A 22,910-nucleotide genomic window follows, 5' to 3' on the forward strand; every position below is an offset into this window, starting at 1 on the left:
AGGGAAATGATTGGGATCAAGATAGATCATGTAAAAGACACACTAAATAAATAAATTTGAAATCAAGGCTGGAGATATGGCTTAGCAGTTAAGAAGACTCACTGCTCTTCCAAAAGTACCTGAGTTCTCATAGCTCACACCTGTAAATTCAGTTCTAAGGAATCTAATCCCTATTCTCCCTTTCTTGGGCACTCCACTCACAGTTCACAGACATACATGCACCAAAACACCCATGGATAAAAATGAGGTTCCAACTCTCTCTCTCTGTCTCTCTCTCTCTGTCTCTGTCTCTCTCTCTCTGTCTCTCTGTCTCTCTCTGTCTCTCTCTCTCTGTCTCTCTCTGTCTGTCTCTCTCTCTCCACACACACACACACACACACACACACCAACAAATGACTGAATAAAGCTGGGAGCTTCATCCCATGGACTTGAGAACATGTACTGAAAGAATGCACAGTCTTAGAAAAGCCAAGCATCCAATCCAGGAATCTAGAGGTGTGGACTGAGCAATAGACTGATTTTCAAACACCTCTAATTAATTAAAACAAACTTTCATTACCTCAGATTAAATCTAAACAACTGTTGTTGTGGACTCTTTAAATGAGAAGCAGGTTATCTGTGTAATCAGGACTCAATGTCTCTTTGCTGCCTAAACTTTTCCTTTGTACTCTTCATTTCTTATATGGCTTTGTGATCTACCTGGTCCAATCCCAGGTCCCATTTGTTGGTCTGATCACTTACCAAGACTCTTGAAATAGACTTTCACTTATGGACTCGTCGTTTCAGGCAGCAGTTGGACAAACTCACCACAGTCGTTTTCCTGTCCGGGATCCTGCTGTCAGTTCCATGGTCCCTAAACAGTATGTGAGCTAAAGAGAGGCATCCAGTGCCTGGTATATGAATGGGTCTGTGATTCTGTGACCTCACCTCCCCTTAGACCTTCAATTATCTTTTCACTTGCAGTAGCAAACAGACATGCAGGTGTGAGCAGTCAGAGAACTTTTCTGAGAATTCTTTGTCTCAGGTGAAAGGGTAAAATTGCTATTTTCTTCCTCTCTGAAGAGAATTTTGGAAGTGAAGATAATGGTCTTCTGGCTCTTGATAGGTGGAAGATAATACGTCACTGGGAGGGAGCAGGAGACACTGAGGTTGGACGTGGGAAGGACTGGCAGTGAACTATAAAGGTCCCATTGCATTATTTCTTCCCATGAGGAAACTTAGTTATATCCTGTTTGCGAGTCTAGAAAGCAGTGGTTCTCAACCTGTGGGTTGTGACCCTTTGGGGTCATCTAAGACCATTGGAAAGCATAGCCGCCTTGTATCTGATAACTTCAGATTTTCCCGGGATAAAAACAAGTTCACAGGAACTGAAACTTAACTCGTTTGAGGCCCTGACCCCTAACCCCAAACAAGACCTTTCCGCATCTGCTCCTTGGAAAGGACCCAGAACTAGGTTCTTTTTGTCCTTTCATTGGACTCTCTGAGAAAGCCTTAGACCTGGTTCTCAACAGTTAATGCTAAAGCATTTCATGTTTTGGGGCTCAGAAGGCTTGATGAATGGGTTAAGACACTGAAATTAGATGAGCATGTCCAGACAGGGGCAAATGGAGCTTAGTCTTGTGGGAATGGCCTAGGAGAATCAATTGGAATTCCAAAGGAAGACAGAAGAAGGCATTAGATCCCCTAGAAGTGGAATTAGAGTTGGTTGTAAATCACTATGTGAGGCCTGGAGTTTGAGACCAGAGGTAGCAACTCTGAGGATAACAATTTTCTGTCTCACTGACATCAGAGTTGCATACAAAGATGGGCACAATTAGGGAAATTCCAATGAGCTGTGTACTAAATGCACACCACTTACAAAAATGTGGAAAGGTGGTATTGCATAAATAAGTTTCACAGACATAATCAGCAAAGTAGAAGATAATAATACAAGAGCTGATTCCCCTCATTATTGTATCAAAACTTTAACCATTATTATATTGTTATGAATGATTACTCTTTGGAAATTTTCTCAAATATGCCCATTATTGCATGAACAGAAATATTTATTATTTAATTGTCCAACACTGTTAGGTTTCTGAACACTGTTCATGAGGATGAAAGAAAAAAAAAACCATGTTTCACCATATTAACTTTATACAGCAGAAGTAGCTAAGAAAAAGTAAATTAGCATATGTCAAATCAATTTTAACCAGTTAAAATGATAAGATAATGTCAAGATTCCTATGTTATTTTATTTTTGTCTTATTAAGCATGACAAATAATTTAACTAAAGGCATTCTTTGTTCACAAAAAAGAATGAGGTTTGCAAATATACACTTAATACAGCACACAAGTTCATGTGCGTAGGTTCACACATGTGTCACCCTGGCTTTATGGTGTGATAGTTTCAACAGTGTATTGAGAATGAAAGGTGATGGAATAAGAACTAAACGTTGATCAGAAGCAAATAATTTACATGTTGACCTTATGATTAATATTTTCTATTCCTTGCACTTTGAAAACAGAGTGAAGGTTCACAGTTGTTGCTCATCAGCAGAAAGGGACTCACAGTTGGGAAACACCCAGAGGCAATTGAGGCAGCATTTAGCATGAACCATGTGGGATGATAAACCAGAGTTAAATGAATATCTAAGAGGCAGGAAACTGTGTAAAAGCAGACAAATGTGCTCACCAAGAGCAGAATGGTTTTTGTGACTCTGGACACACGGGAGGACCTCTGGGAGTAGTTGCTTCTTATGAATGTGCTTCATTCTCTGCTTGTGTCTGTAGAGGATGCAAATCATGGAGCCACTGGACCAAAGCATCAGCAATGTGAAAAACACATCAGGACTTGAGAATAATATTGCATAGAGGATGTCAATGACTTTATCATGATGGGCAGCAGAACAGTATTCAAGGTCTTTTAGACTAGTGATGTTTATATTGTTAAATTTTCCAGTTGTGTGCAAAGGAAAAGCAATGTTTGCAAGAAGGGACAGGATCCAGGTCACACATGTGGAAGAACCAATGTACCTGGGAGCTTGCAATTTACATTTTGCCCATGTGGAGTCCATAGGGCTGATGACAAAGCCTGAAAGATACTCAGAAAGCAGGTGGTGCTGATGGACACTGTCCTCCCCACCCTGTGGAGATAGAAAAGTAGTTTACACCCGATATCCCAGAGGAAGTCTTTCTAACCAAAAGCTGCCATTGCCTGGGGCACACCTTTACACAGCAGACTTAAGGTGTTTCCTGTAATCAAGTGCATCAAGATATAGTCTGTGGTCTTTAGCCTGCATCCCCTGAAGTTAAACAACAGATAGTGGCAGAGGAGATAGGAATTTCCCAAAATTCCAATGATAGTCTGTGATAAGAAGATCACTCCAATAGCCACATCTGTGACTGCCATGCCATTGGTTCTTGCGGTCTGAGCCCAAGGATTCTGTGCAGGAAGATGAGGTGTAGGTTTCATATATCAAGTGAGCTCAACATTCTCCATCCTCAGTTAATCCTTTGTGAATATTTCCTTCAACCTTATTTTACTAAGAGGCTTTTAAGAGATCATCTACTAGTGTAGGAGGCATTTATAATATACAAGTTTCCACTGCAAGACAGTACATTGTAATGACCTTTTCATCCTCTCTGTTCATGGTCTAGAAGGCAGCAATGACTCTAATTTTATTTGTAAATTTAGAACTCTAAAAAGTGGTAATATTAGGTGATGTGTAAGGATGGAGTATGTAGGTAAAAGTATATGAGTCATAAATATAGAAAAGTAATATTTCTAAGATTCAATTTCATTGAAGTTCGTGTATGTGTGAGTGTGTGTGTATGTGTGTGTGCACGTATGTGTATATTCAACTCTGTTAAACTGGAGTAACAAGAACCATTTTTACATTTAAAAGGAATGCAACATGTGTTTTGTTGTTTTGTTTTGTTTGTTTTTTGAGGCAATGATTGTGGAAGTTGGGCTGAAATAGAATAAGGTAAAAAAACAATTATTGAATATTTTCTGATTAATTACTTAAAGCACCCCTATTTGTACTGCCTATGTGCCAAGAATTACTTCACTTGCTACCTGGAACAGAGTGACCTGGAGAAATAGCCAGAACAACATGCCATTGCCATTAACATCCTGCTGACTGCCATGTAGGCTTCTGTAAAATCTCAATTGCTTGTCTTCCCCACCTTGTGGTTTGATAATGCAAACTGAACCCAAGACCAAAGTCTTGCTGGCATTATTATAGCTTTGTTTCACTGGTGACATCTGCTCTCTCCCACTCTCATCAGTGTCAAAATGCTTATTCCAGAGTGATTCCCACTACAAGTCTTTCTTTTAATTACATTGATCATTAGTGGTATAGGAATCAGACAAGAGTAGTCACTAAATATATTTGTATAGATCCACTTAGAAAAATTGTTATTTAAAAAGTTATTCTGATGAGACAGGTTTTGTAAGAAGGAAGTCTTCTCTCTTTTCCTTCCTTTGAAAGCTACCAAATCATCCTAGTGTATTATTATTTTATAGTAATAACTGATGTGTATAAAGTATTATTTAAAAAAAGTGTATTAACTATCTGGGATAAGCCTTTGAGAGCGCATGCTTGATAAGTGGGAAAAGGGGGACTTGAAAGTATTTGAGGATGGACAGATAGTACAGTAAGTCAGCATCCTCCCTATAAAGCAGTACATGGATTGCTCAAGCATTTTTGTACTTACACATTCATATGATCTTGCAACAAGCATGATTTTACATATTTGGGTTTTTTTGTTTGTTTGTTTTTTGTTTTTTGGTTTTTTTTTTTTGTTTTTGTTTTTGTTTTACGAGACAGGGTTTCTCTGTAGCTTTGGAGCCTGTCCTGGAACTCCCTTTGTAGACCAGGCTGGTCTCGAACTCACAGAGATCCGCCTGCCTCTGCCTCCCGAGTGCTGGGATTAAAGGCGTGCGCCACCACCGCCCGGCTGATTTTACATATTTGATAGTAGGAAGTATCCTTGTGTGTATAGATATTTATTACATAAGGTGGTAGCCACTGTTAATGAACACCCATGTGTTTTAATTCAATGAGAAAAACATAATATTTCTGAAACATGAACCAAGGTAAACACTGAACATCTCTATAAAGATGGCTCTGTCCTAGGACTGATATATAATAATTTATTTGTGCTAATTTATAGACTGAATATCCCTTAATAGAATGACTTGATAGTGTTTTCAAAGAAAAAACTAGTTTGCATAACAAAACCCAGAAATCTATGATAAGAATCTGTCAGTCATCACATACTTTGTCATAACTTAAAAAAGAAGACATACAGTCATAAAGTGAGATATAAACATTATTATTGATCTGATGATATGCTTATGTACTTATTGATACCTGAGTTAATAAGACCATTTTCAATGAAGCAAGACAGGTGAATAACACCATGCACAAGGGTTATCATACTCACAGACATGTTGACAAACCGTTTGTTCATTTAAATTGAAAATATCTGATTTTCATGACATATAATAGAAATGACTTACAACAGGATTAGGTTCACTGTCCTCTTGTGAACTTGAGGAAGAGAACTCCAGATGGCTGTCCACATTCACACCAGTCTCCTCTATCAGACCACCACAATAGATGAGGATATATTTTCTACAAGGAGGATGTTTTTAAACAAGTGAAAGCAGCTTAGTGCTGGTGTAAGAAGTATATTATATCCATGCTAACTTCTTTCTTAAAGATTTCTTTTCAGGCTTTCTAGAAGGGAAACAACATAATTATAACGAAAGGCAATGATGCTGAGGTAAAGAAAATTCCTGTCTCGTTACCTTCATTGTGTGTCAAAAGTTAGAGAAAACTGTCTACTCAAGCAGTTTCCCTTTGCATGTATTTCTGCCCCAAAATAAGCTTCCTCTAGATACTTTCCACCTTTTACACAATGCATGGGGAAACCATAGCATCAACCTAGGGAACTTAGAATTCAGGATCAGAGCAAGCACACAAATTATACACGTAAACATTTGGAAATACAGTTTCATTTAGACTTTGATAAAGCAACACCCACCACTGTGACTGACAATTTCTTTGAGTCTAGGGAAACAAGTATCAAGCATGAGTCTAAGATCACATTTTTTCTTGTGTCTTGAACTCAATTTCCAGGTCCTTTTCTGTGTCCTATGATGTTATGCCATACAAACAGGTTCAGTCTATAGATCTTTTTTTCCTCATAAGATCACTTACCCAGATGGCATGCACAGCTTTCCCATCAACACTTTGCTTCTCACATGACAATTGAAAAAACCATCCATTCTTTTTGTCTCTATGACTAGGAGAAATGTGTAGAAAAGAAGACAATGCCTGAAATATGGGTCTGTGATTCTGTGACCTTTCTTCCCCTCTGACCTAAAATTATCATTTCAACTTTAGTAGTAATGGGTGCACAGGTCTGAACAATAATGTTTCTCAGAGTTAACTTTCTCCCCAGGTGATAGTTTAAAAAAAAAGTTACAAGTTTCTTGCTAGATTGTTTTAAGAGACTATCGCAAATTGTAAAGAGGGTCTTGTTTCTCCATGACCTTTGGAGGTAGACTTATGTGTGTCCAGGGATAGAGAATTCTTAAGTCTTTCTGGGATCTGTTAGTGAACTGCACGCTTACCATTCAATTTTTTTTTAGAGTTTGTATTTTCAAAATCTATGTATTTTTGATTTCTCATCTCAGTAAACACTTGACTAGTTTCTATTTTAAGGAAGAAAGTGAATAATAAAGCATAGTTCAAAGAAAAAGAACAGAATGCTAACAGTTGGAAATACCTTTCAGTGACTTTCAACAAAGTGTGTACAATTTTGAAACTTTAAAGTATTTATGAATGTTATCAATCATATCAAGAACTATGGAGAGAAATCAGGAGGGTTTGTAGGGTGATCTGTATATGTGAGACACAGATAGGGAGGCATGAGCTCTGGAGAAAGGAGATGGAGCAAGATGATAGTGAAATATACCAAGGACAGAGAGACAGAAAAGAAGGAAAAGGGTGAAGTGAAGAAATATTAAAAATCCGAAGGAAAGAAACAACATGGCTGCCTTGACCATAATAGTGAACAAAGTGTTGACTCTGTGAAAGATATCAGACATGTTTTGTGCTGGAAACACAAAAATGACTGTTCTTGTGGGCTCAGTGTGATGAGGATTAAGTGTTAAACTTAAAATTATCCACTAATTTTGGAGGTCATTCAGTATTTGTGTGGTAGCAGTTTTAATCTAAGAATGCAGTTGAGAGGCAAGCAGGTCTTCTTTTCATCCCATCCTGCTCCCGCATAGTTACCTTTACTCCTGAAATAATTACAAGGAAACTGTATTCATTTAAAAACTGCTTGGCCCATTAGCTCTAGCCTCTTACTGGCTAACTCTCACATCTTGATTAACCCATTTATAATAATCTGTGTAGCACCACAAGGTGGTGGCTTACCGGGAAAGATTCAGCATGTCTGACCTGGTGGCTGGCTCTTTAGCATCTCTCTGACTCTGCTTTCTTCCTCCCAGAATTCTGTTCTGTCTACTCCACCTACCTAAATCCTGCCCTATCAAAAAGCCAAGGCAGTTTCTTTATTAACCAATGAGAATAACACATAGACAGATGACCCTCCCACATCATAAGAACATCTGAGACTAAGATGGAATTGTGAATTAGAAAACAGTCTGGACTACCTACAAATATATTTTCAATAACAACCCTCAGCTACATTGTTTTACAATAGACATAACTTGGCATAATTTTATTCCTTATAAGATTTAAATAAGCATTCTGGAAACCTAGTCAGCCACTCAAGGTGACTGAGGATGGGTCTAGGAGGAGAACCTATTATCACAAATTTAATAAGCCAGAATAATTTCTAATGCCATTCTACATACACGTGAGTGTTGCTCTCACCCTTCATCAAAGAACCTTTTCTTTGCAACAGAAAGGGACCATTACAGATAACTATAGCCAAAATGAAGACAAAAAGAAATGATTTGGTTTCCACTCATAACTGATACATTGATGACACAATTCCTACACTTAAGACTCAGGGATCATTATGGAAGATTAGGGCAAAAAGATTGTAAGAGTCAGGAAATCTGCTGCAAGATTTTTGCCTCCTAGAAATGTCAAGAAATTTACACTCAAGAAGTTCCATCAATATGGCTGCCTAACCCAAGACCTTAGCAAAGGCAACTTCAGTAGACACGGTAACATAAAAGGAGGAAATATCATAGAACCAAAACTTAGACAAAGAACTACAGATTGCTAAAAAAAATCTGAAATAAAGAGAAATGGTCTTCCCCAGGAAATACCACCCATATTGGCTATAAAATATTATGGTAGTTTGACATATTTGGCCCCCATAAGCTCATAGGGAGTGCCACTACTAGGAGGTGTGATCTTGTAGGAGGAAGTGTGGTCTTATTGGAGGAGGCTGGATGACACAGGCTTTGAAGTGGGAGGGTGATCATGGGCGTTATAAGGTAATCCCACACAAGCTCAGAATTGAGCATAAAAAATGGTTCTTTATTTAGGGGTAGACTTACAGATCACAGTCCTCTGCATGAACAGGGAGCAGGAACCAAATCCAGCAGCAGCAGGAGAAAGAGAGAGAGAGAGAGACAGAGAGAGACAGAGAGACGAGGGGGGGCAGGTGTGTGCACATTAGTGGATGCATTTATAGTATGAGACCAGGCCCAAGTGGATGGTATCTTAAAGGTTATTGGCTGAAGGAGTTCCCACAGCACCTCCCACTTTTATCTAAATAAGAGGGTTCAAAGCCTAATATAAGACTATATACAGTAAGAACAAATATCAAGTATAAAAATTAGAATTACGACTAGTATAAATAATATCAGACAAGAAACATATAATAAATGTTTCAATAATTATCCATCCTAAGGAGTCTAAGTCTTATATTAGAAAGAGCTTGGCCAAGTCAGGAGAGGAAAGTAATTACAACTATCTAGTCTTCAACCCCATCAAAGACCTGAGAAGGGAAATAATATTACTTGAATAAATAGGCTGCAATCAAGCATCTTCCAAAATGTGCAATAAATGACAGAAACAACTGGATACCTGAGCAATCACTCAAAGTATCATTTGCAGTGTTGGAGCAATCAGCTTTGGCTAAGGCCTAGAGTAACTGACAGACCATTTTCAGAGGCAGGAAAATTTCAAAACCATCTTACCCTGTCTTGGCAAGGTTTAACAGTCTATTTTCTTGCATTCTCCTTGTACTGTCTGGGCACCATGCATTTTCATCAGTGATTGAGGCATGGGCAATTTTTTGCCCAAAGATCAGTTTTGCCAAGAAGAAAACAAGCTCCAAGTGAAATATCTTCTGTGCTCAACATTCTCCAGGAATTGATGGGTGCTGCCAGATGTGTCTCATTGTCATAAAAAGTCCTAAGTTCTTAAAACATTTTAAATGCCATATTATGAAGGTCTTTGAAACATTTGAAGAATAATTATCTATCTGAAATATATCTCTGTACATCTAGAAAACCTTACTTACATGACTACAAGCTTGACTATTATAAGTGACTATTTATTAGCCTGTATTTCTGAATTATACATTACAATTTTAAATGAACAGCACAAAAAGCTATACCTTAATAAAGAACAGAAATATACATATAAAAATTGACCTTAAATTTTTATATCAATAAACCAAGATTCATACCAATGCAAAGTATTCATCTCTATAGCATATTCCCCTTTAAAAGTAATAAACATTTGTAAACAATATTTGCAAATTTGGGCATAGTTCTCTCCAAACTGTTTCCTACTTTTTGTTGGGCAAAGTATTTGGGGGGTTTTATGGAGACCTTTTGGGGAATCTTGTTCAATCAAACTACAATAGTGTGGAAGGAATTCACAGGTTTTCATTCTCTGTGGAAACAAAAGCAGAACTTCTTTTCCAAAGCAACACATCCTTAGAGCCAAATTTTGAAGTCAAGATACCTAATGTATATATGTTGGTTTAGCCAAGCAGCCTGTACAATGAAATGTCTCTATTTAGCACATTCACAGTAAAAAAAAAAATTTAAGAAAACACAATGGTATACATAATCTAGACTCTCTGTGTATATTCCATGTTTAGGTGGCTTATTTTTCTTTGCTCCTTTAATCTATGTCTGTCTATATTCTCCCTTTCTCTTTAAGAACTTTTTTCTTAGAATTATTTACTTCTTTTTATAAACTCTCTATACTCTTTTTCTTCTCTTTCCAAAGCCCATATACATATATCCAACACTGTGACTCATTTAGAGGTATTTTTCATCTGAATTTGTCTTTATTACAGGCATATTTATAATTAGTTTTTTACCAGAAGCACTGTTTTGCTTTTAAATGGTAAGCAGGCCTGGATAGGACCAACTCTGAAAGCACTGTCTGTTGGTTCTGCCCAGTCCAACATGGTGGAGGCATGTTCACTGCCTCTGAGAGCCATGAACATTGCCCCAGCTTCAAGGTCGCAGTGGGTCTGTGTCACCATTAAGCAATTTGTAACCTGCTGCTCATAGATCCCACTGAAGTACTCTGCCTCCTGAAGGAGCTAGAGCTGTTCCTGCAATGAGCTCAAACCAGGAAGCTGCCATTTCAAAACCTCACGATGTCCGCATGGTGTTTTTACTGCTAATACATAATCAAGAAGACCTCTCTTAAAGGAGCCACAGCATTCTGTTCACCTCCAGCAAACAGAGACCATCCGGAAAAAAAAATCAGTTAAACTTTGTTTGCTTGTTTTTTGTTTGTTTGTTTGTTTTTTTGTTTCTATAATTCCTTTCCAAACTCTCTCAGGCATTATGTGGATTTAGCTGGCACAGTTGGTATGCCAGTTTGTAGCCAGGAGGCTGATCCTCCTTCATGGAAAAGTCTGCCAGGTACTATGGGCCTGTAGTCTGAAGATGTATGCTACAATGATACAGAAGGACTTTGAGTGACTATCCAGGCAGTGAAATATCTCTATCAATTCTAGAGTTTTGGAAGTTGCTTACAATGTACTTCCTATTTACTTAGGTAATATTATAATCTTTCTGGAGTCTTTGAAGGAGTTGAAGAATAGATATAGTTACAGTTTTTATTAGTTACAATAAAAGATAAAAAATAGATATAAATATTGTAACTGTGATTCTTGCTTGATACCTGTTTTGTAATATATAATTTTACTATGATAAAGTTAAAACATTCCTTTTTTATTTAGACAGAAAAGGGGAAATGATGTGGGAAATCCTTCTGTATATATGTTGCTTTCATTGGTTAATGAGTAAAGAAGTTGCTTTGGCCTGTGATAGGTCTATAGAGCTAGGCAGGAATACTAAACTGAATGCTGGGAGAAAGTAGGTGGAGTCAGTAAGACACCATGTAGCCACCACAGGAGACAGATGTTGGAACCTTGCTGGTAAACCATGACCTTCATGGTAAAATATAAAATAATAGAAATGGGTTAATTTAAGATGTAAGAGATATGTATAAACTAATAGGCCAAGCAGTGTTTTAATTAATATTGTTTCTGTATGGTTATATCAGGTCTGGGTGACCAAGAATTTAATGAGCTGTCTCCAACAACAAGAGGGTACACCTTTAATCTGAGCCACACCTTCTGTTGTTCATATGTCACTATGGGGGCGGGCTTTGAGGTATTTTTTCAAGCATCACTCAGAGTGACAGTCAGTTGACTTCCTGTTGCCTGCAAGATGTAGGACACTTGGCTATTTCTCCGGCACCATGCCTGCCTGCATGCTGCTGTGGTCCCCACCATAATGGATTGAACCTATAAATCTCAGTTAAATATTTTCTTTATAAGAGTTTCCATGGTCATGGCGTTTCCTCACAGCAATAGTAAGCCCTAACTAAGGTAAATATCAAGTCATCAGCTTGGAAATCAAATATATACAGGTAACATTATATCAACTGAGTAGTGTGTGTTTATGTTGCACATACATATTTCAAGAAAAATATTTCAAGAAAAAGCCATGAATTTGAGAAAGAGCAGTGTGATCATGGGAGGAGTTTGAGTGAGAAAAGGAAACAGTACAACCAATGAAATTATGAAAAATTAATAAAAATCTATAGGGTAAAAATTTACATATTTCAGGCAAAAGAAGGTCTGATTCGTGTATTTTTTTCAAAATAATATAGATTGTAATTATAGAATTAAAGTCTTTTGAAGCACTATTTTCAGAGATGGAGAAAAAATAGTCACAGAACATGGTAGCTGAATAATGTGCTTCTCTTGCTAGTCCATAGCAACTAAACAGCAAGGGAAATGTTAGGAAAACCTCTTTGAAAGATGGATGTTTGTAAATTCCAAAACTAATCTACCATTTTAAAGCAACACAGACAACCCGGGAGATATACAAACTCCATGATAACAGAGAAACGATTTGAGAGTCATCACAAATGAAAAATTCAGGCAAAATGACTCTATCTGAGGTGGCTATAATATACGTTTGTTATCATAGTTTTGGGGTTTGGCTCACAAAGTTTAAGGCTATGTGAAAGTTAATGTTGGGTAGTCAGTTGCATGCAGGAGAGTGATCATGTGGAATTAGCAAAAGTACACGGTGTACATGCAGCAAACACACAGCAAAAGAGAAAGAAAAGTTTTGAGGAAGGGTCTTAGGTGCAAAGGAAGGGGCTTAGTATTTCACTAAGTTTATTTTAAACTTAATACAGTAGAATGATATTTAGATAGGTCATAAGAAAAAATGTGTGTGCTAATATTTGTGTAGAAGGGTGTGAAAGAGCTTTTGAAATTTTAGTACATGGCAAAAGTTAACAGATAGAGAAATATCAGAAACTGTAGAGTGTGACTATGCAGAGAAGAACAGATGGAGCTTGCAAATTAATGTGATTGTAAAGGCCAGATTGTAAGTTACTGTTTGACCCCCAGCATTCCTTTATGGTCAAATGTAAACTGAATTGAAAGTCTCCCTTTTTTTTTTTTTTTTTTGCACGGGAGACAAAAAATATTGTTCTTATAAATTGTCACTGAAAACACATATTTGCCAGTTGTGAGTTTGGGTTAAGGGCTCTATGGAATATTTACCGTCTTTCCTATGGGCTGAAATTGGATGTAGAAGGACAGACCTGGCTGCTGCAGTTCACTTGCATCTTGAGTTTTGTGCACTGGGAGGAGCATCCCCTCCTGTCTTGTGTAGAATGAAAGGTGAATGAGGGAAGAGATGGGGCAGACATGGAAGAGCTCACAGTGTGTATGTTGGAGGTCCCTGCTCATTTTCACCGATTATTAATCTTTTCCCTTATGGTCAACTTACAATAGTCATATTGATTGTAATTTTGTTTGCATTCTAAATTCTAACATTCCAGGAGAAGTAATGTCAGCAAAATGGCTTATAAAACATTTCTATGTAATCCACTAAGCTTTAATTTTGACAGCAGCTCACAACGGAGAAGAGTACCCTTCTGGGATTTAGATGTTCATGAAGTTTTCAGCACACAAGGAGAATCCTGGAAACCCTTGTCCATGAGCAAGGACATTTGGCTGAGGCTCCAGATACAGTCTATCTCTACTTTCTCCATTTCTCCCTTCCGTTAAAAGCATTGGAGTATATTAAAAATTAAAACTTTGAATGTAGTTGTCAGTGTTTTTATGAGATAGGACTATTAGTCTGCAGGACTTTGAGAAGTGCACAGTTGCAACCTTTCATAACAAGCAGTTGAGTATTTTATCTAACTTTAGATAAAAGTCCTGTCTATAATGATAGAGATGAAAATGATGGGCATCGTGTGAATTAATACAAACCAGACACAGAGAAATTTTCATTGACATGCAGAATCTGAGAAAGCTTAATTTCTAGAATCCCGATAAAGTATGAAAAACCCCAGGTACTGAAGAGTGAGACAAATGAGGAGATACTGGTCAACATATACAAAATTTCAGTTATAAGATGAATTGGTCCCAGGTCTGCAAAGATGGCTCAGTTGCTAAAATGTTTACTGAGGAAGCCTTAAGACTCGAGTGTGATCTCTAGCACCTAACCTGAGTAGGTAGTGCAGTAAAGCAACATGCCGTTGTAATAACAGTAAAGCATGCACTTGTAATAACAGCGCAGTAAAGCGACATACACTTGTAGTAACAGTACAGTAAAGCAGTGTGAAGTTGTAATGATAGTGCAGCAATGCAGCATGTGCTTAAATAACAGTGAAGCAGAGGTGGAGACAGGAGTGTCTCTGGGCCTGGCTGACCAGCCAGTCAAACTGGACTCATGAACTTCAGGTTCTCTGACATATGCACTCAAAAAGGTGAGAAAGTTCTGAGGCCCTAAATTACACAATAGTGACTATACGTAATGTTTCTCCTTCAGTGACTACATGGTGTCTTCTCGACTATGCCTGCTATCTTTCTCTGTGTTCGGACTTCCCTCCTGGCTTTACTCTGCTAAGCCATTGGCAAAAACAGCTTTATTTATTAATCAATAAAAGCAACACATTTACAGAAGTACATTCTACATCATACCATCCGTCCTCTTGCCCGCTCTTGCCTCCTACCAGCCTGCCACCATCCACTCCTCTCAATGGGTAAGGGCTCCCATGACCTTAAGAACTCCCATGATGGCCCCAAGGGGAACGGAGAAGCGGCCATCGCACGGGGGACGGGGACGGGGAGACCACAAGGGGACTTTCTGGGGAGCAGTTTAAATAGACTGGGGGAGTGGTCAAGATTTTGGCTGGCTGTCTTGACCCTCTTCTGGGGAGGGGTCAAGGTTTGGAGGGTTCAGGGATGGGGCCTCCAAAGATGAAGGCCAGAGACAGGGACTTACAGACGCATCATTGGAAACAGCAGGTGTCTCCACGTTCCTGCCCACAGTCGACTGTGAGCCTTTGAACTTGGAAGTTGTGTGGCCTTGCTCACCAGAAAGCTGGCCCCCAAGGACACCAGCACAGTGGAGATGCCTGCGCTTTGGATCACAGAGATCTTATTGGTCTTCATCAGATATACTGGTTCCACATGGTGGGGTTCACACTCACAGCGAGGGGACAGGAGTTCCTTGGGAAATATCTCAGGCACCCTCTTTCCCTCCGTGCATAGCACAGCCACAGTGTTCTCTCTGGCCAGCTTCCTTCCCGGGTGGACAGAGTGATTATTGGCCCCATGCGTCATGTAGTGTATCTTCAGGCTGCCTTTAGTGGTGAAGGCTCTCCCACAGATGTTGCAAACAAAAGGCTCTTTGCCTTGTGCTTCAACTCATGGATCTGAAGGGCGCTGAAGGTGAAGTTCTTTCCACAACGTGTACAGCAGTGCTGCTCAACTTGTAGGCATGACTGTGCTGCTAGCAAAGGCGCCATGCCTGAGGACATGATGGAGGGTCCCACAAAGGTGCCAGGAACTTCAACTTTGACACAGGTGGACTGGGCGCGGATCAATGTTGAGGAGATGCTGGTGCAAAACTGTGCTTGCCTAGGAAGGCTTCGTCCTTGACCTGTGACATCCAATGCAGATGCAGAGATGTTTGGAGGCTTCACTTTTTCTTTCTTGAATGGGTCGAGTGCCACAGTAGAGAAGGGACTCTGAAGAAGCTCAGAGTCTGGGGTCTGAGGTAGCAGGGCGCTTAGGAGACCAGACAGAAAGTTGGGGAGAATCCAAGTCCCATTAGGCTTCAAGGTGAAGGACGAAAACCCCGAGGACAAGTGCTGGGTGTAGGGAGACACTGACGGCTTAGTGTGTTCGGCGTGTTTCAAGGAATTTAGAGACAGGGCCGGGTTTGAGGAGTTCTCGCTGAGCAGGGCCACAGCAGCGGACGCCTGCTGAGGCACATGGTTGCTTAAGACCTTCAGAGTGTCCACACCCGCCCACTCTGATGTGGAGGGCTTGTGTAGCCCACATGTTCACATGGACTCGGATTTGTTCCGTGAGTTGGATCCGCTGGAGCTGCTGCTGCTGCTGCAGACACAGGATCTGCTCCACGACCATAGGGTGCTGTGGGAAGCTGGCACCGGTACTGCAGGGGCTTCCACATCCCTCTGATTCACTGCCACCTTGGTACCACAGAGAACCAGCAGAGTCACAATGGTGTTGGCCACTTTGCCTTTGAGTAAATAGCTTATGTCCTGGGGTGTAGGTGGCAGGGCCGTCTGTCTTTAAGTACAGGATGGAGTTGGTACCCAGCTTTTACTTCGAGTTCTCTGAGTTGCCGCTGTTGTCCTGGTGACTGTCCTTATTGCTTGGGCTGTCCAGTTGGTGGCTCAGGACAGCTCTGGGGAAGTCCTCTGAAGACACTGACCCCTTTCATGATGAGGACAGGAGGATTTTTAGTGCAACTTTTCTTGTGTTCACACTTCTCGCAGTCGTGAGTCTCTTCCCACAGGGGGCGCTTCACCAGGGCCCTGTCCTCCATCACTTCATCGCCATTTCCTGGGGAGTTCACTGGAGCACCAGGTGTGTAACCCGATCCGCATATGATCGGTCTCCAGAGGGCGCCAGAGCGCTTAGCGGGAGCTCGGACCACCGGCGAACCGCTTAAAAAACAGAAAATGCTTCCTAAACCGCAGTGACAGCACACGCCCAACGACCTCAGGGCGCTGCCAGGTTGAGCGCGACACCAGCCAGTGGAGGTTTCAGGAAGCCCTTCTGTAGCAAGCTATACTTCCAGCCCCCCAGAAAGCCAACCACCACCCAAAACCAAAAAAAAAAAAAAAAAAAAAGAAAAGAAAGAAAGAACGAACGAAACAAAGAAAGAAAGAAAGAGAAAGAAAGAAAGAAAGAAAGAAGAAAGAAAGAGAGAGAGAAAGAGAGAAAGAGAGAAAGAAAGAAAGAAAGAAAAGAAAGAAAGAAAGAAAGAAAGAAAGAAAGAAAGAAAGAAAGAAAAGAAAAGAAAAGAAAAGAAAAGAACTAAGTATGCGTTCACCCCAAATAGAGCTCAGGGACCAGGAGTGAGGAGCCCCTCCTCTCCCGAGGAAGCAGGAAGGATTAGGGTTAACCCTTTGTTCTACATGAACCTGGCAACTCAGCCTCTCCTCGCCCCTTCACCCCCCCCTCACACACATATTAGCTCTCCTGGCCAAGGCAGAACGAGTCCACCTCAGCTGCACGGCCCTAAAATATGGGATGCTCCAGCACCCCAAAACTCACATCCTCTGCCTAGACCTTCCATTTGACCTGAAGGGGTAAAAGTAAAACCGGGTGTAGGGTCACCGAACTCTTGATAAACTCGGGAAGGTGCGGGGAAGTGGGATCACACTCCCGGAAAAGTAACGCGTCCAGTTGAGCGCGCAGTCTCCCGCTGCTGTGCACAGTCCACCAAGCGCGGAGAGCTGGAATTTGACGAGAAAACCAGGGAGACCCCCTCCCCCAAGGTTCCCAATTTTTCCAGCGACGGTCCGGCGGGTTGGGGCGAGGGCCTAGTGGAGACCGGCTGGAAAGGGGCTCGCCCGCAGATCTCGGCCGTTTGTCCTGAACTCCGCGGAGGCCCGGCCTAGTCAACCGCAGTCGGACCTCTGCCCCTTTCACCTCCCGGGCCTGTGCTGAGCAGTGCTGCCCAAGGGATCAGTGCAAAAATATTAATAAACTAAAGAGCGAAGGTGCTTTCCGGCGGGGGTGACCATGCTCCCACCACTCGGGTCCTGGCCGGTACCCTCCGGCTGGCCGCAGTGTAAAAATCAAAATCAAAGATGGCTGGAGGTCAGACCCGGAAAGGTTACTGCGAGGATCAGCAGCAGGCCTCGTAATCCCCGGCGTAAAAGCCAAAAGCAGAAAAAAAAAAAAAAAAAAAAATGCCTCCAAAAGGAACTAAAGTGGATGGCTTCCCATGCCCTCTGTGCTGTGCAGGTGGCAGGCACCCAGTCCTGCGGTGAGAAGAGGTTGCGCCCTATCCCCCCACTCTCCTGTTTTCTTTAAAAAAAAAAAAATCCAAGAAATGGAAACAGCATAGATGTCCATCAGCTGATCAATGAATAGCTAAAATGTGGCACAGTTACACTATGGAACATTATTCAGATGTTCAGAAAATTAGTTATGAAATTCACTTTGAAATGAGTGGACTTGTTAAGAACGATTCTTAGTGAAGTAATCTAGACTCAGGAACTCAAAAATGTCTTTTTCTTCCATTAGCAAGTGTTACTTTGAGACTTTATTTGTGTTTCATTTGGAATGTCCGTAGAGGTCAAGAAATTAGTACATGTCCATTAGGGTGTATTTTAAGGTAGATGAGACAGATGTTGTGATGTCAAGTTTAAAGGGGGAATAATGGAATTGGAATACTTAAATGAAGTCGGGAATGGGATAGGAGGTTAGAGGAGGGAAAAAGAAATCTAGAAAAGAGAAATCAACAATAACAGGGAAGTAAATATAACTTCTTTATATTCTTTACAACTATGGTCATTATTTTATTACCATGGATGACTATTCTCTTAAAAGCATTTTTTAATGAATAAAAGAAATAAAGTCACTTTAATTATTATTTAATTTCTAAGCACATTTCACTTGTGAACAGAAGGAATCTAACATATTACTTGACCTGGCTTACATTGAATACTTTTCTGAGAGATAATAAATTAGGTAAGTATGACTTTATAATCATATTTAATGTGTTATATACAGGTAATTAAATACATGCCAAGATGAATATAGAATAAACAGTACACAGAATAGGATATTAACTTTGCTTCATTGAACGTAGCAAATCCCCAAATAAACAATTTCATTTCAAAGTTCAATTTTGTTCCTGGAACAACTATAATAACAGAATTGCAACCACACACATCGTAATAGGAGAGCAGAAATAAATATGGATGCAGGTATGTAATCATATGAGTTTGCCATTCATTTGTACCCATAGACTATTTATCATTGTGCAAAGAGTGAGTGAGGATGACTGAGGACAGTACTGATCTTTGAAAACAAGCAGGCATTTTGTGTGTCCCATAGATGATCATGGGGCTTCTCTGTTCCTGACACAAGTAAACCAAAGTGTCTTCACTTGGGAGTTACGGCACATAAGCAAGAAGGGACTCACAGTTGGGAAACAGCCAGCAATGAAAAGAGACATATTCACCAGGAACCAGGAAGGATTATAAAAGAGAGCCAAACAGACTTGACAGATGGAGGAAAGCAGATAAAAGCAGATAAAGGTGCTCATCAGTAGAAGGATGGTTTGGGTAGCTCTGGTGTGTGGTGAGAATTGAGGAGAGACCTTGCTCCTAAACATGTGCTGCATACTCCGCTTGTGCCTATGCAGGATGAGCACCATGGAGCCACTGGCCCACAGCATTAGCCACATGCATATAACGTCAGGGAATGACAGGTAAACCATATGCAGAACTGCATCCATTTCCCCAATATTAACAGAAGAACAGTACCCAAAGTCTTTTAGCGTTGTGATGCTTTTATTGCCCTGTTTTGAACTTATGTTTATAAGAAAAACAGTATTTATAAGAAGGTTCAGAATCCAACTAAGGTTTATGCAGGCAACAACATACTTGGGAGCTTTGCATTTAAGTGGTGCCCACTTTGAGTCATTAGGGCTGATAGTGATGGCTTGGAAGACACTCAGGAAGCTGATACTGCTAAAGGACATACTCCTGCCCACTTTGTGGAGATAGAAAACTCCTTTGCATTCACAATCATTGAGGAAGTCTTTCCAACCAAAACCTGCCATTGTCTGGGGCACTCCTTTACATAGGAGAGTTAAGACATTTGCTACAATCAAATGCATCAGAACCCAGTCTGTGGGCCTAAAACTGCTTTGGGAAAAGTAAAGAAACAGATAGTAGTAGAGGAGAGACAAATTGCCCAGAACTCCAAGTACAGTCTGTGACAAGAAGATCATTCCCATGGTCCCATCACTGTCCGTCATTTTGTCTGGGTCTGGTGTTTTAGTCTCACTTTCTTGCATGGAAGATGAGGCATGGTCTGTGTGTGAAATTCAACATCCTCTACTGACCACACTTCTCTCTAGGAATATTTATAAGATGTTTTCCTTAGTCAAAAACTTAAACTTAAAAAAGGTTAGCAATGTACAAGTCCCTACTGTGAAGACAGAGTGAAGAAAAATTTTCCACTCCTCACCATATATGTAGAGTTCCCTGCTATGAGCTTGATTTTGAAGGACGAGGGAAGCAGAAATATGCAGCAACATGGTGAGCGTTTGTAAGTTTAGTCTTGATTAAGGCTAAGGAGGTTGCTTGAGCCTGGCTGCTTCCTAATAGATAGCACAATGGTTCCAGAGGCATTCCTGAAACTTATCCGTCATAGAACTTCAGATGAACCTGCTGTATGCCATTTTCGGTACTTAAGCATTCCCTTTCACTTATAAGTGGTCATATGTATTTCTTTTGCTGTCAGTACTTTCCAAATCTTTGTGAATACTTACTTTATAGGATGCATCAGTTGTGAGTGCTTTTTAGGTGCATTAACCAAAGATTATTCATGAAAGAAAATGCAAATCAGTTTTTATGCCAAGTGCATTGGTCTCCACATCATTCTGCTAATAACCCATTTGAATTTGTGTTAGGGACACAAGTTTAATAAGATCCACAACATGTATCTTTCAATAAACACACCATGAAACAATCCAGAACATTCAAATCAAAATATGTAATATAAGATTCGAAAGAAATTAGCTTCTGTTGAGTTGAGGTGATTCATTCAAGTGACAAATAATATCAAAGTTATCCAAACTATTATCAATGAATTAACATTGCTGACTGAAAATTATAAGGATATGCATGTAAACCATCATGGTATAACATGCTGAACTGTAAATTAAAAAAACTGAGATACACTTTAAATGGTCATCAGATTATATATATATATTTAATATACATTTTTTACAATTATATATAATATGCAAAACTGAGAAAACACAAACATTTCTCATGTGCCTCAACATTCCCACTGGTTCACACATATCTGGTTCCCACATTACTAATGTGTACTTGTGAGAATGGGGAGACTGGTTTAAAGGAGGTAAAAGGAGAAAGGCAATGTTTTTTCAAGAAGTCAGCATAGGAACTCATGGTAAATACATGAATTTTTTTCTTTAAAACTTTGTCTTCAAAGCTTAGGAATAACCCGACCCACTAACCACAGATACCATTATTCTCAGCCTGTATGAATCTTTGTTGTTCCTGACTGCATCTTGTGCCCAGTATTTGAAGGTGACTGAGATTCAAACAGAGTAGAAGCATCTTTCCAGTTCTTCATACTGTTTAAAACAAGTCTGGGGAAACCTAAAATGCAGCCTTACGCCCAGACAAATGAGGTTAGGGGTCTCAGAATGGAAGCTGAGCATCTGACAGACTATAAAACAGCACTGATCACCTTCAAATCGGATTCAATTATCACTTTTGTTAATCCTCAATGATCACTATCAAGGATTCTTTTAAGTTAGGAAAATCGGTTTTACTGAGATTTAGGATCCTGTTTCTCTTTCTATCTAAACTCATGCCTTGGGAGTTTTCTTCCTGTCTGTCTTTGGATATCTTTTCATCAGTCCTGTTGTTCATTTCTATTATTCTTAGTTCAATCCTTCAATACTGATATTCTCACATACATATTCCTATTCAATAATTAAATTTTCTAGCCAATTCCGCACATATAACATATCAACAGCTCTAACCTTCCAAACCATCGACACTTCCCACCCCATTTTACTGCCCTGATCCTCACAACTCTCTCTGAGCATTCAGTCTTCATTTGGTTGCGTCCTGCCTGAGACTAACCTGGGCTGTCTGTGTGACTCTGTATTTGGAGTTCTCTGCTGGAGACCTGGACGTGTTGGATACCTGGACGTGTCAGCAATGATTTCCTCAGATGCTTCACATGCTCCTTTCCTTAAGAATCTGCCTCTCAGAAAGGCTGCCATTGGGGATTCCCCTCACTTTCTCTTTATTGAGATGATGATCTGAGTACCAGGATCTTTCTGTTCAGAAAGTGTGCTACATTGAATCTGCTGGAGCCTAGGCTATTTGTCTGTAACTCTGTGATTTCCCCTCCCTATAGACCTGTAATTACCACCTCACTTATGATATCAAGGTGTAGTAAGGCTTGGGGAGCCTAGAACTTTGTAGAAAACTATTTTCCCAAGGTGACAATGTTCAAAAACCATTCCCACATTTCTTTCTAGCCTCCCTTCAGTAAACATGTTAAAGTTTGAAGATGTTCAAATAAGATATCATCCCTTGTGGCAGAAACATTTTCAGTGGAAGTATCTTGAAATTCTGATCTATGCACCTGAAGGACTAGCTGGTGTCTGGGCACCCAAAAATTATCGCTCATCCTAGTATTAAGGTATTCCATATTCCTCATTACTGTGAGTGGCATCATTTTAGTTATTGAAAATATACAATGAAGAGATACACAGAAATATGTTATTTTCTCAATGGTCAGTGTTTGGATCCATATGTCTGCTGTTTATATTTTATTTACAAATTAATGTAGAAAGAAGGTTTCCTTTCTTTCTTTTTTCTTTTCATTTTTATTTGTTATTTTTATTAGTTCACTAAGATTTCATACATTGTAATTTGATCATGTTCGTTCCCCTGCCTCACCTCCTCTCCTTTCCAAGCCCACATACCTACTTGCCCATCATTATCTTTTCTTTCTTGTTTCACCTATTCAAGTCCATTTTGTGCTGCCCAAATACTTTTTCAGTGAGGATCTATTTCTGGACTGTGGTTAATCCACACTGGGTCTCATACTTAGTGCAAGCGTTCTCTTCTCTTGTCTGTTCTCAATTGCCAGCATCTCCTCAGCGGAGGGTGGCACTTTGTGTCCACCTCACATCTCCATGCTAGGACCTCCACTTTCAACTTGAAATATAAAATTAGTGCTGTCTTTCTCTTGTCCCTGAGAATATACCTTGTTCCATGCAAACCTGGAAATGTATGTCATTATAGATGCAAGTGACTGAAATAAGACTAATGTAAAGTTGAAATGTAAGTGCTAAGGAA

General features: G+C 39.9%; 2 pseudogenes; both read right to left on the reverse strand.

Annotated features, from left to right (window-relative positions):
- Window positions 1-2,473: 2,473 nt before the first annotated feature.
- Window positions 2,474-3,391, reverse strand: LOC130867856 (vomeronasal type-1 receptor 4-like; annotated as a pseudogene).
- Window positions 3,392-14,778: 11,387 nt separating this feature from the next.
- Window positions 14,779-19,813, reverse strand: LOC130867862 (sal-like protein 4; annotated as a pseudogene).
- Between the last annotated feature and the right edge of the window lie 3,097 nt (window positions 19,814-22,910).

The sequence above is a fragment of the Chionomys nivalis genome, chromosome 2 (genome assembly GCF_950005125.1).
Source record: "Chionomys nivalis chromosome 2, mChiNiv1.1, whole genome shotgun sequence".
NCBI classification, from domain to species: domain Eukaryota; kingdom Metazoa; phylum Chordata; class Mammalia; order Rodentia; family Cricetidae; genus Chionomys; species Chionomys nivalis.